Source organism: Leuciscus leuciscus (assembly GCF_965113295.1).
Source record: "Leuciscus leuciscus genome assembly, chromosome: 1".
In the NCBI taxonomy this organism is placed as follows: domain Eukaryota; kingdom Metazoa; phylum Chordata; class Actinopteri; order Cypriniformes; family Leuciscidae; genus Leuciscus; species Leuciscus leuciscus.
The window spans coordinates 48,492,453-48,498,325 of NC_138725.1; positions in this window are offsets into that span (position 1 = coordinate 48,492,453).

The window sequence follows — 5,873 nt, forward strand, 5'->3', positions numbered from 1 at the left end:
AACCCTTGATCACTATATTCAGCAAACCACTTCTCAGTGCACCAAAGCGACTTCAAAGCATGCTCATGACACTTCAAAACTATAGTCTCAAGGTTGTCTACAAGCCGGGGCCTAAAATGTTCGTCAGTGACATGTTGAGCAGGGCCGCTGCTGACTGTACAGGCAAGGGATCAGTTTACCAGCGGCACGCCATATGCCATCTGCAGAAAGAGCAAGATGATGTACAACTCATCAACCAAGCAGAATACTTGAATGTGACGGACCAGCGGCTGAAGACGATCAGGGAGCATACTGAAAGGGATGATGCACTACAGGCCCTTAAGGCCACTGTCCTTGCAGGCTGGCCTGATGAGAAAGAAAAAACAACACACATCATCCGAGAATTCTGGCCTTATCGAGATGAAATTAGTGTGCAAGATGGTATTTTGTACCGTGGACATAAAGCTATTATTCCCAAGTCACTACGTCTAGAGATGCTCAAGCGTATACATTCAAGCCATATAGGAGGTGACGCATGTTATCGTCAAGCCCGTGACACACTGTATTGGCCTAGTATGCAAGCAGAAATAAAAGACTTTGTGAGTAACTGCTCGACTTGCAACGAATTTGCACACAACCAACAGAAGGAGACCATGCTATCTCATGACATCCCTGGCAGGCCATGGCAGATCGTCAGCATGGACTTGTTTAGTCACCGGCAAAAGGACTATCTTCTAATTGTGGATCATTTCTCAGATTTTTGGGAGATTAAACTGCTTACTGATCTATCTGCAGAGACAGTCATTAAGCGCTGCAAGGCTCAGTTTGCTCGACATGGTCAGCCAGATAGAGTGATCACAGATAATGGCCCTCAGTTTGGTGCTCTGTTTAAGCGTTTTGCCTCCAGCTGGGAATTTGAGCATGTCACTTCTTCACCAAGACATCCTAAATCAAATGGAAAGGCTGAGTCAGCCGTCAAGATTGCCAAGAACCTTCTGCGGAAAGCTATGCACGACAGAACCGACCCTTGGAAAGCAATCCTTCATTGGCGAAACACCCCTACTGAATACATGGACAGTAGCCCTGCACAAAGGTTAATGTCACGGAGACTGAAAACGTCTCTTCCAGTAACAAACAAGCTTCTGGAGCCAAGTGTTGTAACTGGGGTTGTGGAGCGGCTTCACCACCGAAAGCAGTTGGCAAAATCCTATTATGATAGGTCAGCTCGTGATCTGCCAGAGCTGAACATAGGAGAGAAGATCCGCATGAAGCCCCTTCCAGGGGAAAACCCTGCGCTGTGGAGGGTTGGCACCTGCCTTCAGAAAGTGGCACCGCGCTCTTATCTTGTGAATGTGGGTGGATCCCTATATAGACGAATTCGAGTGCATCTAAGAACGGCAGAGTCAACCACCACACAAGCATTGGACAGTACTGAACCCGAATTGCCTCTTAGGCTGGAAGGGAGTGTTGCAGAGGCCCTTCCATCCACTGACTCACCTCCTGCGAAGCCCGTGCCACAGGCTTCACTTGGCCCTGTCAATCTCTCATCATCGGATGGACACACTTACACTAGGGCTGGCCGATTGTCCAGGCCACCTAAGAGGCTTGATTTGTAATATGCTAGAAATGCTGCTGTGGCAGTTTTTGGAAAGGAAAAGAACAGTTAATGTAACAAGGACTCTATAGTCAGCGATACTGCAGGTCATTAGTGCCTAATTTGAAGTTTATTGCAGTCGCTTTAAATGTTATGTGGCCTGAAGTTTATATAGTATTTTGTTCTTATTTACTTCTTATTTTAGAAGGGAATTCTTTAGTTCATATTTGTAAAGGGGGATGTTACGGAATGTAATGAATCATGCGATCGGCAGTCGATTGCTCCTGGCTGGTCGTTCTCCGGCTATTCTGTTGTGAATACAGTTGTTGAGCTACACTCGCTTGTCTGCCTCTTATTTTATTACTATACAGCTGCATAAACAGTTACGTCACGACTTAACAACCTGGACCTCAAAGTTGAAAAACCGTCAATGCAAGTGAATGGGAGAAAATAATTATTTTCTGGTCCCGTTTGAATTGTGCCATGAATGTGAACATATGTTGTCTGTGAATTTTTTATATAATCTTTCTTTTTTATATAATCTTTCATGTTACAAGTTTGACAGTATATGGTATGATTTGACAGTATATGGTATGAGCACACTTGGCAATAAAGCTCTTTCTGATTCTGATTCTGATTCTGATTCGTCGGCTAGCAGTTGTGGAAAAGACATAACGAGAAAGACTACATGTCGCCTATGTGACGTCACCCCATAAAGTTGACTTGATTTTGTCCTCTCCCTGAAAGAAGGCGGTGAAGTGCACCAAAGACACAGCCATGTTTAGCGGGATCCGTGAGCTAGAGCCGTGTGCTAGTGGTGTTGACGTTTCAAACGCGTCGAGAGTTGTAGTCCACAAAGTGCTCTCACACAAAGTCTACCCGTATAAAACTTCTACCCGCTAAATTGTAGCATTCTTCACACAAAAGATTATATAAAAAATTCACAGACAACATATGTTCACATTCATGGCACAATTCAAACGGGACCAGAAAATAATTATTTTCTCCCATTCACTTGCATTGACGGGTTTTCAACTTTGAGGTCCAGCGGGGTTTTAGGGAGGGGGCGGGACTTACCAGCTCTATAGCTCCTCAACGGAACGAGTCCAGACCGAACTTTCCGACCAAAAAATGTTGTGGGCGGGGCTAAGTTCGGCTGGCATCCAGGCTAGCAATTATCCCTGTTTACCTGTAAAACAGACTCTACTTGTAAAGAAAATCAGCAGGAGAAATTGCAGTTTACTTCAAGACACAAAGCAATTTTTCAGCCAAATGTCACTGTTGTGATCTTCATTTTCAGTGGACAATGCCAAAAGCACAGCCAGTGCCTCAGCAAACAATCATCTCCTCGAGCTTTGGAGAATGCTGGCTGTAAATGTATGCATTCTAGATTATAAACATAACGCAGTATAGTTACCCTGCCATACAATTAAGTATTCATCACAATAAATCATGAGGAATTTTCCAGTGACTGCATATGAAAAGTCACTGACTAGTCGTGTGTTTGACAATCTGCATATTTTTGGGGCATTCTGGAAAGAATTATCAGTTCACACATTTTACATTTTTAGCCTATAAATCCATTGCTTTCTGAAAATGATTGCAAAAGTAAGTTTCCATTGTCAACTGAAATGACCATTCATTAAGTGTGGAAACAGGCTGTGACAGTAACCATTAATGAATACAGAAATAGTGAGCAATGTCTCACTGTAAAAACACTTATAAGCAATAAGTTCCACTGAAAATGAAATGTTTTTGTGGTTATTTGCTCCACATCAACATGTTTAGACAAATATAAAATGTTACTACCAACCAAATGCTCGCTATTCTCATTTGTAAATGATGATTTTTCCAACGTACCATTAACATCCCTGTGTTTGTTTTGATGACTGTCTGTACAGTGAAGTCGGAGTTCAATGAAAAATAAAGACAGAAGCTTATGTCATAATTCCACCATATGTACAGGAATAAGGGAACTGTGTGTGTGTGTAGGGGTGGGTTGCAGAACCTCTGGACACACTCACCTCATCTGAGTCATTCTCATCTCTGTGCTGGAGAAGATATAATACTTCACATGTTTACTATAGTCAAGTCAAGTCAAGTTTATTTGTATAGCGCTTTTCACAATACAGATTGTATCAAAGCAGCTTCACAGTATTAAATTAAAATAATACAACAAAGTTTGTTTCAAGAGGAATTTATTGATTGATAAAATTAAATTAAATATCCCCAAAATATCCCCAACTGAGCAAGCCAAAGGCAACAGTGGCAAGGAACCGAAAAACTTCATCAAGTGACCTAATGGTGTCCTAAAACTCCATCAGGTGACCTAATGGAGAAAAAAAAAAAACCTTGGGAGAACACAGGCTCAGTCAGGGGCCAGTTCTCCTCTGGCATTTATGAGCTAGAGGCCGGATTGTAGTTTGAACTGTAGGATTATATGAATGCCTGGCTGAAGAGATGCGACTTTAATCTAGTTTTAAACTGGGAGAGCGAGTCTGAGCAACGAACAGTATCAGGAAGACTATTCCAGAGTTTTGGAGCCAAATGTGAGAATGCTCTCCCTCCTTTGGTGGTTCTGGATATCCTAGGTATGACCAAAAGCCTTGAATTTAGTGATCTTAAAGAGCGCGATGGATTATAGGGTGATAAAAGATCCGTTAAATAGACTGGAGCTAAGCCGTTTAGGGCTTTATAAGTCAGTAGCAATACCTTATAATTAATACGGAACTTTATAGGTAACCAATGCAGTGATGATAAAATCGGTGTTATATGATCATATTTTCTTGATCTAGTAAGAACTCTAGCGGCGGCATTTTGGACTAACTGTAGCTTGTTTATTGAGGATGCAGGACAACCAGCTAGTAAAGCATTACAGTAATCCAGTCTGGAGGTCATGAATGCATGAACTAACTTTTCTGCATCAGAAACTGATAGCATATTACGTAGCTTAGCAATGTTTCTAAGGTGGAAAAATGCTGTTTTTGTAACATATGAAATATGATTTTCAAAAGAAAGGTTGCAATCGAGTATAACACCCAGGTCTTTTACTGTAGAGGATAAAGTAACAGGACATCCTATGATGTTAAAGTTGTATTGTGCGAGGTTTTGTGGGCGGTTTTTTTTCTATACACAACATAATAAGCAAAACAAATATTTTCTTTATTCATTATTTATCTTCACCAACAGCCAACAATATTGAAAAGATAGAATTTGAAGACTCCCTTAAAGGGTTAGTGTCTGTCAGTCTCGGACGCTGATAGCATTGTAAACACAGTGCAGCTTTTCTGGGCTGTACGTCAGAACGCCGGCTCAGTATTGGCCAGCTCCTGCATCAGCATCACACACGAGCCGGCGTTCTGACGTAGAGCCCAGAAGAGCTGCACTGAGAAGAAATTGTTGAATAAAGTCATTAATTTTGTTAGTTTTTTTGCGCATAAAAAGTATTCTCGTCGCTTCATAACATTAAGGTTGAACCACTGTAGTCACATGGACTATTTTAACTATGTCTTTACTACCTTTCTGGGCCTTGAAAGTTAAAATGACGTTTCAGCCTATGGCTGGTTCAGAAAGCTCTCGGATTTCATCAAAAATATCTTCATTTGTGTTCCAAAGATGAACGAAGGTCTTACGGGTTTGGGACGACATGAGGGTGAGTAATTAATGACAGAAATTTCATTTTTGGGTGAACTAACCCTTTAAAGGCCCTTTTAATTTATTTTCTCCACAATCACTATTCTTATTTGTTACTATGCAGTCCTTATGTGCAATGATGGATAATTAAGTTTTTTTGGTAAATTATTTAAAATGTATTATATAATCATTTTTTTTAACGATACAGATTTATGTAGCTAATCCCTAAAAATTATACACATCTGTTTAGACACAAGACTTTTGTGATTAAAAATAAAATGCTACATCACCAATTTGGTATATCCAATCCACCTTACCTGCATGTATTTTGACCAGGAGAACATGCAAACTCCACAAAGGACTCCTGGCTCAGCCGTGACTCAAACCATGGACCTTCTTGCTGTGAGGCGACAGTGCTACCCACTGTGCCACCCGAATGAATAATAACAATAAAGAAATAAATAATCACATATTCCTTCAAGGAGACCTGTAGCCCCACTAAACCCTACATAAAATGCAATTAACACCACCTGTTAAAAAACTACACACATTCCTTGAAGAATACAAATCACACTTGCTATTAAACATTTTCCCTTTCTATTGAAAACCAGGGTGGAGGTGGAGGTGGAGGTGGAGGGTGTGATTGGGGGAGTTTACAGAGGCAAGA